The sequence below is a fragment of the Pelmatolapia mariae genome, unplaced genomic scaffold (genome assembly GCF_036321145.2).
Source record: "Pelmatolapia mariae isolate MD_Pm_ZW unplaced genomic scaffold, Pm_UMD_F_2 NODE_ptg000145l+_length_98620_cov_1, whole genome shotgun sequence".
Classification (NCBI taxonomy): Eukaryota; Metazoa; Chordata; class Actinopteri; order Cichliformes; family Cichlidae; genus Pelmatolapia; species Pelmatolapia mariae.
This window is the reverse complement of record NW_027051851.1, coordinates 1-10,165: the sequence shown is the minus strand read 5'-3', so window position 1 is coordinate 10,165 and position 10,165 is coordinate 1. Positions and strand designations below refer to the sequence as shown.

Genomic DNA, 10,165 nt, shown 5'->3' with positions numbered 1-10,165 from the left:
TAAATATTTATTTACCTTCATTTATTTTGAAGGTTTTGTCTAAAGTCAGTTCTTGTCTACAACAAGGTTTACAAAAGTTTCCAAAAACTCAGTGAACGAGCAAAGATGAGAGGAACACAAAGTAAAAGGTCAGAGGGAAGCAGAACATGTTCTCATGTTTATTCAGGTTTGCTTAATGAAGTTTAGACAATAATGATCACACTGATGATCTGACAGTTTCCTTCTGTCCCTCCTCTGAGGTCAGAGCCTGAAGATGTTTCAATCAGACACTCTGAAGCTCTTTGAGTGTGGAGAGAGTAAAACATGTGACATCAATGTCTCAAAGTCACAATAATAAGAAGAACGTTTCTTTATCAAAGTCACATCACATGTTACAAAGTGCTGTCCCACTGCTGTGTGCACCATATGAACATGTGACACCATCTCAGTGTTTAAGTGTTAGAGTGAACTCCTCGTCCTCCCCTTCAGTCTGAACCAGGAAGTGATGTCAGCACAGATCAGAGTTTTTCCTCTTTAACTGAATGTTGTAGGTGAAACCTTTAATTCAATTCAATTCAATTTTATTTATATAGCGCCAAATCACAACAAAAGTCGCCTCAAGGCGCTTTATATTGTACAGTAGATCGCACAATAATAGATACAGAGAAAAACCCAACAATCAGAGGACACCAGTCAGCTGCTCTGTGGTTCTACAGCCTGTGATTCCAGTTTTTACAGATTCAAGAAGATCTGAGGCCGACTCAATGATCTGCTGTGAGAACACACTCACATGTGACAGAAACCCTCAGACTGACACTGATCACAGCTTCACTTTCTCTGAAAGCAGCTTTGAGCAGCAATCAGCAGGATTCTGGTGAACAGCTGTTCAGGTTTAGGACGGACTCGGACACTGAGCAGTGACTGTTTGCTCATCTGGACTCTTTGTGTTGTTGTTTGATAGCATCACTGTGTCATATATCATGTACTTTATCTGCATTATACTTTCATAAACTAGTTTCTGTAGTTGTGCTCTTGCACTGATTGTTGTGTGTGTGTGTGTGTGTACTTGTGAAGCAGCCCTGCATCAATGCATATAACTGATGTGCACATGGTCCAACAGAAGAAGGTCGTCATCGTCTGTCCTGTTCCTTATTCTGTCATTATTGCTCCCAGAAATGTGTTATTATTTCAAACATGTGAAGCTGAACTCTGACACATGACATCCCAGATAGCAAGGAAACATTGAAACAATGTTGAGTCAATATCAGGCGACGTCATTGAAGCAACGTTGAAGTGTGACGTTGACCCAACATCACTCTTGCACCCATTTTTAACGTTGAAACAACGTCAGGTTTTGATGTTGAATCAATGTTGAAACCTGACATTGATTCGACGTTATATTTTCTAACACTGTTGACATTGAAACAATGTCAGATTCTGATATTGAAACACTGTTGAGATATGGTATTGATTTTCCACCTCTTTCGCACAGTTGCTTTTTATTGAAAAAAACAAAAAACCAAAAAAGGTCAATAGACATGTATCATTTGCAAAATACTTTATTAAAAAGACAAAGTTTCCTATTTACATTTCTATGTTTCACGTCACTTTTTATTATTTACTCCGGGATGGGGATGGATGATGGGCGTCCTGCGCACCACCCGTACGATCTGGAGCATATCTGAGCCATTTCTGGACTGCTTGAGCAAAGACCAACTCAGACATAGAGTTCGCCCCTACCTGACTGCGCCAGGCCATCTAGGACAAAAAATAGACACACACACAAAAAAAGGGAATTAGAGCACATGAATAAGCTCTTGTTAATTGTCTTCAGCAGGGAGAAAGTATGTAAACTCCTAGGCTGATAAACATGAAAGTCACCAGGCGGAAATCAGCAAACTGCCGCATTTGATTCCCAAAGAGCTATAAGCTGAAAATGTGATATGTCTTAGCATGGTGTGCCGTGTATCCTTAAAAAAAAAAAGAAAACATGGGTCCTCGGGCTGTGCAAAGTGTACAACCCGAGGACAAAACAAGCCGAAGACCAAAGACTCCATCTCCAGATTAACCGGACATGAAAGTCTTGTTATTAAGAAAGACAAAGTAATATAGCAAAAAACAGACATAGGAAATGTGAAATGCACCCAGCACATCAATTGATCCTTTATTGTTCACTTTGGGCTCATAAAACTACAATAAATGTTAAAACTTACCAAATATGCATCTGCACAGCGCTGTCTCTTTAAATGCCCTTTTTTGCTTTGTCTGGTCCTTGTTTTTTTTTCCCTGCCCAGTTGAGTACAGACGCCAGCTCCTTTGTAATGGCATAAACCATTACACGGCGGACTCGCACCTCCAGTGTGGTCCAGCAGCACCAATCAACGCAAAGCGTCTCACCTATAGACACATTTTATGAGATGGAATTAGCGTGTCTCATGTCTATAATGTGTATGCAAGTGCTTGTGTGTTTACTTCATGTAATTGATGATAGAAACATGTCATTTAGTTTTCCCTAAAGCCTGATTTTCAAGTCATACAAAGAATAAACCAAAGTATTGGCAGTGCAAATGTATTTCTATTCCCTTTTGTTGGATATTCATTTGTTAGTTCTTGTAACTGCTAAAAGTGTTTACTAGTTTTGCCTGTCACATATATTTGTTATACCATGTAAACTGTGAAATTCCAAGATTTTCAAACTTGCCTTGTAATAGTGGCTTCACAGAGTCTCTGGAATCTACAGAAAAAAAAAATCACAACAAGATGACATTCAGGAGTATAAATTAGGTTTTTTTTTTAGATAAGAGTACAATGACATTGTGATGCTGCTTTAAAGCTTTTTTAAAAAGCATACCATCTATAGGGAAGACATCAGACTCTGCATGCTGGGGAGATCGCAAAGCTGTGTCGGTTTGTGCCGGAGTGGCGAAAGGTGCCGGAAGCTGGGTGGGGCATTATGATGGTTGCTATCAGTGGGCTGGGGGGCAGACTGCGGAGTGATGAGGGCTGTTTAGAAAAAGATCATTTTTTAAGTATTTAAGAATACAGACAACTTGTCAAAAAAGTTTCCTCGTGTCAGACACATATGTACAAAGACACTAGACAGTATTTTATTACCTGGTATTTTCACTCGAGGGGCCTGGGGAAACCGTATTTTTTGTAGGCTTTCCCCACAAAAAAACTCATCCTCTGAGTCCGTATATGTGTACAGGGGATTTGGTCTAAAGAAAAGAAATTAAAAACGGTCTTAAGTAATTGTAAATATGCTTTTGGCATATTGTTTCCTAAAGTTAGTTTGATTTCTAACAACACACACAGGAAACAGAGACGTGCAAGAAGGTACAGTATGCAATGAATTTTTGAAGTGCACAAGTGTACACGGCTTTGCATTTTTAAAAAGTTTACAAACTTCCACTTTTTGGACTATATTATGTGGCGATATTGCAGTATGCAAGCACCACAGATATGTATAAAAGACAAGATCATAAATTCTTAACAATCAAAGATATGTTTGTGAATAAAAAGGTTTTACTTGTGCTTTCTTTTAAGACTGGTCTGGGTTTCTTCTTCGGACTGAAGGTCAGACGTATCACAGCGTTCACGTGGATATCTCTGAAGACTGCGTTCTGCTTCGTGAAATGTGCCTGGAAATACAAACACAATGTACGGCCAGACATACATTACATGTGGACAAAAGGTGCAAACGCATAGAAAAATCAGCGGTTTCAAAAATACGCTGGTACGTGTGGACGTAGCCTTATTCATTATTCAAGGCACAAACGGAAAGTCATGTACGCGTGCAACTTAAAGTTAGGTGAGCGTGCAACGTACAGTCACGCATGCTGCGTGAGCATTCAAACTGAGTCTAAAGTTTTCGTGTGCGCATTGAAGCGAGTGCTCTCCAATCATCAAAAGTAACAAAGTCATTGAACACGTTTATACAGTTAACTTTACGTTTATCAATCATATATCACAGATTTAGAATTTTTTGTAGTACTAAGCAACTACAGAGCGAAAGTCTGGGTCAAGCGCCGAGGCGACGGCAAGAACAAAGGAAACCTCGAAGCGTTAAAGCTAGCTTTGTAAGGGAATATAACGAAGAAATTATGAAACGAAAATGTTTTCTTTGTTGATATACTTTGTTCGCAGTGCAATTTATTTGTTGCCAGATTGTAAGAAGTAGACACAATTTAAAAAACTTGTTAATGTACAACATTAACAAGTTTTTTTTTATGTTATTCAAATGCAAACATGGAAATACCGAGTAGGAAAAAAAAATCATTCATTCTTACCTTATACTAATCGTGGTGCGGGCCAGTGCAGTGCATGAACTGATGCCTTCTCCGGTCAATTCCGCTGAGAGTAAATTAAATGTCCCGCTCTACTGTAGAAGACAATGAATACCGGGGGAGGGGGGGGGATGTACCAATGTGAGAGGGGTGCTGCGGAATAGTCCAAGTGATCGCTGCTTTAATTTCCCGGTCAACTATACATAAATTGCATGTAGACACGATTTTTTAAAGCTGGTGAACCACACCAAGTCATTGATAACAAATGAACAATAAATCTACTTTCTCTGGTACTTTATACCCGATCAGTTGCAATGCAATTTAATGCTCAACTACAAATCGATGGTTTTTGATGGTGACCGGAGCCGAATGATCGTCAACTATAAATAGACGTTTTCTCGATGTTGTTGTTGTCACCTGGTCGACTATAAATAGATCAAATATCAATGACAAAAAAACAACGGTGAATCAACATCGTTACAACGTCCCTATAGTAAGACCGTCGGTTTACCACAGTATTTCAATGTTGTTACAACATTGGCATTTCAACCCCGACCATATACGACGGTTCGGATGAAAAATCAACATAGATTCAATGTCGTCTTGCTATCTGGGATCAAACAGCTCAGCCAACCAGTCACACATTTAAATGTAATGCAGCTCTTTGAGTGTTTGTAAAGATAATAAATACAAAGGTCAAAGGTCAGGCTCACGTGAATGAGGACAAAGCTTTAGTTTCCATCGCCAAACATTAAAGTAATATATTAGTCGTTGGAGGACATGAACACTTTCTGTGTTTGAGCTTTTTAAAATGGTATTTTTTCAGTGCAACATTATGTGACTTCACACTGACACAAAGATTAATATACTGCACTAGATTTACATATTAACACTGCTGACATCAGCACATGATCTATAAAACCTGATGATGTCATCAGGCTGACATCAGCATGATGTCATAAAGACGTCATAAAACATCAGTTTTAGTAGAGCCTTCTCTCCTGTAGTCTGAGTGTAGCCATGATAACAGTGAGAGAGCACTGCCACCGTGAGGTCAAACTGGAGCATTGCAGGTAATAATTCTCAGCCTGAAAAATGTTGGAACATCAGATTTGGTTTTATCAGAGTTAAAGGCAGTAATTAGGCTCCAACCTAGTGCAGAGGGTACACCTGATGTTAATAAAAGCCTTTCTATGCAGCCTTGAATAAATATCTATGTAATATCAGCGCTTTATGCTCGAATTGAAAAGCACTTTATGAAACTGGTCCATTTACCATATTTAATGATTTGGGGATGAGACAAACTCCAGGCTTCACACCTGAACCAGCTAAATGCCACTATTTGACTTTTTTATTATCACAGTAGATACCAAACATGCATCTGTACCAAAACTGAATTCAGTTAGCTGTTAGCTTGTTTTTGTGTAATACATACTATTAGTCATTTTTATGTGTCCCATGATTGATAATCAGTCGGGAAAAGGACTAAGATGGCAGTCACTGGACATAGTGGATTTATGAGCTAAAGACACGATTTATAGGTTTCATGGTCTGACTGTGTGGATGCTGAGGGTGTAGCTGTCTGATATTCTGATTTTTCTGTTTGTCTGTCACAGTCGACATTTTGTTGGAGATGATGTATTTGAATATGAAATAACTTTAAAATTCTAAACCCTGACAAAATATAGTTTAACATGAGTTTTTGAATCCATGTTCACAGACTGTCTCGTTTGATTACAAATTTAAAATAATAGTTGAGAGCAGTGAGTTCAGTTGAGTCAAAGTCGAATGGACTGAGAAATCTCAGTGCGGACCATCTTTAAACAGAAGCTCTGTAATTATAATGTTTTCTTCTAATCTTTAGTTTTTATTTTTATTTTGAACATTAGCATGCATTCTACAAATGTATTTGCCAATTGAAATAAAAGAAAGTGGAATGATGTTTAAATAAATTTTAGGCCACAAACTGGTTAATAGCCAAAGTGAACATAGTGATGTCTTACACTATAAAGTTTGTGAGGGGAACCGGCCTAAAACTGCCCTAAAAAGACTGATCCAGGAGCAACTGGCTCAGTCTTAAAGCAGTGATTGGTTTGTGGTTTGTCCTGGTCCCTGCTCACGTTCTGTATTAAGGGCTCATTTTTCCTTTTTCCTTGTTGTTGGTCTTTGTTTGTCTCATATGTGGGTAAATCTGTGTGTGTGTCAGATCTCAAAAATAAAAGAAACAACATGTTTCATTTTCATTTCTGTGTGACTGTAAGACCAGCCACAAGTGATTCTACAGTGTTTCTGTTTTTACTGTTAGACAAACTAAACAACAGGAGAGCCACACATGTACTGCTCATCTCTTCAAAATAAACCGTGTTAGATGGGGAGGATGTGGGTTACATGAAGTTTGAAGGCAGGCAGGCAAGAAGATGACTGAACTAGAGTAACTACAAAAGTTTGAGAGTGACAGCATGGGAAAGTGGTCATGATGTAAAGAGCAGAAAGAAACTAAACACCTGTGAAAAGAGGCAGATGACTGACTACAGATCTGCCTTATTGAACTTTGGACTAAATCATAAAAAAATAACTCATCTTTAGCTGCTGCAAGTAAAGAGTAGAAGGGAGTGCTGTCCTTGTAGAATCAGTGCCTGATATATTCAGTTAGGAGATTTTTAAGCCTAATCTTAAAAGTAGAGATAGTGTCTGTCTCCCGAATCCAAACTGGAAGCTGGTTCCACAGAAGAGGGGCCTGAAAACTGAAGGCTCTCCCTCCCATTCTACTTTTAAATACTCAGGAACAACAAGTAGGCCTGCAGAGCGAGAGCGAAGTGCTCTAATAGGGTGATATGGTACTACAAGGTCATTAAGATAAGATGGGGCCTGATTATTTAAGACCTTGTATGTGAGGAGCAGGATTTTGAATTCAATTCTGGATTTAACAGGAAGCCAATGAAGGGAAGCCAAAACAGGAGAAATATGCTCTCTCTTTCTAGTCCCTGTCAGGACTCTTGCTGCAGCATTTTGGATTAACTGAAGACTTTTCAGTGAGTTTTTAGGACATCCTGATAATAAAGAATTACAGTAGTCCAGCCTGGAAGTAATAAATGCATGAACTAGTTTTTCAGCATCACTCTGAGACAGGATATTTCTAACTTTAGAGATGTTGCGCAAATGGAAGAAAGCAGTCTTACATATTTGTTTAATATGTGCGTTGAATGACATGTCCTGGTCAAAAATGACTCCAAGGTTCCTCACAGCATTACTGGAGGCCAAGATAATGCCATCCAGAGTAAGAATCTGGTTAGATACCATATTTCTAAGATTTTCAGGGCCGAGTACAATAACCTCAGTTTGATCTGATCTGGCATCGTTGTATTTTTACTGAGTTGTATATAGCACTTGTATTCTATTTTTATCTTATTGCATATTTTATTCTATTTTATTCTACTGTATATAGTATTTTATTTTATTCTATTTTGTACAGTTGTATACTGTATTTATTCTTATTTTATTTTATTCTAATTTTTGCTTCATAACTTTTGCACTGTCCACTTCCTGCTGTGACAAAACAAATTTCCCACGTGTGGGACTAATAAAGGTTATCTTATCTTATCTTATCTTATCTGAATTAAGAAGCAGAAAGCAGCCATCCAGGTCTTTATGTCTTTAAGACATTCCCGCAGTTTAACTAATTGGTGTGTGTTACCTGGCTTCATGGATAGATAGAGCTGCGTATCATCTGCATAGCAGTGAAAATTTATTCTATGTCTTCTAATGATACTGCCTAGGGGAAGCATGTATAATGTAAATAGAATTGGTCCTAGCACTGAACCCTGTGGAACTCCATAATTAACCTCAGTGTGTGAAGAGGACTCTCCATTTACATGTACAAAACAGAGTCTATTAGATAGATATGATTTAAACCACTGCAGCGCAGTACCTGTAATACCTACAGCATGTTCTAATCGCTGTAATAGGATATTATGGTCAACAGTATCGAACGCAGCACTAAGGTGTAGCAGGACAAGCACAGAGATGAGTCCACTGTCAGAGGCCATAAGAAGATCATTTGTAACCTTCACTAAAGCTGTTTCTGTGCTGTGATGAGCTCTGAAACCTGACTGAAACTCTTCAAATAAGCCATTCCTCTGCAGATGATCTGTTAGCTGTTTGACAACTACTCTTTCAAGGATTTTTGATGTGAAAGGAAGGTTGGAGATTGGCCTGTAATTAGCTAAGACAGCTGGGTCTATTGATGGCTTTTTGAGTAAAGGTTTAACTACAGCCACCTTGAAGGCCTGTGGTACATAGCCGATTATTAGAGATAGGTTGATCATATTTAGGATCGAAGAATTAATTAATGGCAGAGAGCAACTGCCACTATCTTTTCCCAGGAATCTCCTGGCACCGGTCATCTCGGGAGTTTCGTCCTTCTACTCCCCAACAGTTAGCAGATTACATAGTGAAACATTGTTAAGCAAAGCTAAGCAGTTTTCACAAGGTCATACTGACACATACTTGTGTCACAGTCTGGCTGAAGCAGACTGTATGGAGTGAGGAGTGGACCCAAAATGCAGACACGAATGAACATGAAACAAAACTTAACTGCCGTGTGCTGTAAACACATGAATTCTCTGTATACTGCACTAAAGAGGAGGCAGCATTTAGTTGTAAATGGTTGTTTTCTGCACTGTTTTGTCTGTTTGTCTCTAACTGTAAACAGATGTGCTGAGAAGAAAAGTGAAGAGGAAGAGTGTTTGATTTGCAGTAGTATTGCGGAGGCATGGTCAACACTCTATTCATTTTTATTAAGAAATAATATATTTTCCACTGAGCCTGGACTCAGCTGGTTTCTCTGTTTGTTAATGTTACACTGTAGAAAATGATGGGCTAACTCGTCTCCTGTGCAACATATTTATTTTTGCAGAAACTTCAAAAACAGAAACAGCAGGTTAACAGTCTGAACGCGGCCTCATAACATACTGACTACACTTCTGCACAGTGTTACAGTGACAATAACACAACAAACCTGCACTGTAAAACAGCACCACAGTAGTACTGAAACAGTTCCTGTCAGAGTTTTACCCCTGATACTGCTGGATAAACAGAAACTCACTCAGGAACGAGGTCACACAGAGCTCAAGTTTTCACTCCCGAGACAGAAGCAGTTGTCTCCAACCCACTTCAACTTGCTTCCCGCTGCAGGTTGTTTTTATTGTTTACACACATGAATACTCATAAAGCTTGTTGCTGCATTAGATAAAACAAATTGCTATATATGGTTACAAAGTGTGTTGTGCAAGCGTGGTTATACGATGTGAGTGCAGCCCTCCCAGGATGTTGTTGTTATCTTGTCAGGTGGCTTCCTTCATTGAGTAGAGTCTGTCCTTCTCAAGGCTGCTTGTTCCCTTTATGGAGTTTGTGCACGTGCTCCGTAGCTCAGCCTGGTTCTACATTTAGTCAGCATTTCCATTTACACAAGCACCTCATGACATGACACATTTATTCTGTTTAACAAAGGCTTGTCCATAAGCTCATGATTTTACTGACGTTATGTGCATCTCTCAGTAGTTAGCTTACATCCTTTAAACTCACAAAGACATGAAACAGTTCTCAGATTCATTACCATGAACACACCGGACTATGAGTCCGCCATTTTAGCTACACGTGGTGGTGAATCATCTTTACAAACCTTTAAACTCATGAATTCACTCTTTAGTTTGAGATCTGTTGCACTGTAAGACACTTGTGTTCAATTACTACTGTTGTCTATTACTTATATGTCATTTCCAACCCAGGTTGAGGAGCCTCAATATTCTCAGTAGGAACCTTGTTTGAATATCGGGACACTTTATGTTTTCTGTAGATCAAGAAACCAACACCGACAAGAAGAAGGAGAACAACAACGATCA

The 10,165-nt window shown here is 38.9% G+C and overlaps 1 long non-coding RNA gene across 1 annotated transcript; it reads right to left on the bottom strand.

The window, feature by feature from the left end:
* Window positions 1–2,263: 2,263 nt before the first annotated feature.
* LOC134622688 (uncharacterized) lies at window positions 2,264–3,582 on the bottom strand. The gene is made up of 5 exons (XR_010093057.2): window positions 3,509–3,582; window positions 3,094–3,197; window positions 2,831–2,982; window positions 2,681–2,713; window positions 2,264–2,376 (listed from the first exon to the last, which is right to left on the bottom strand). It is a non-coding gene; the product is annotated as an uncharacterized LOC134622688 (long non-coding RNA).
* Window positions 3,583–10,165: the final 6,583 nt, after the last annotated feature.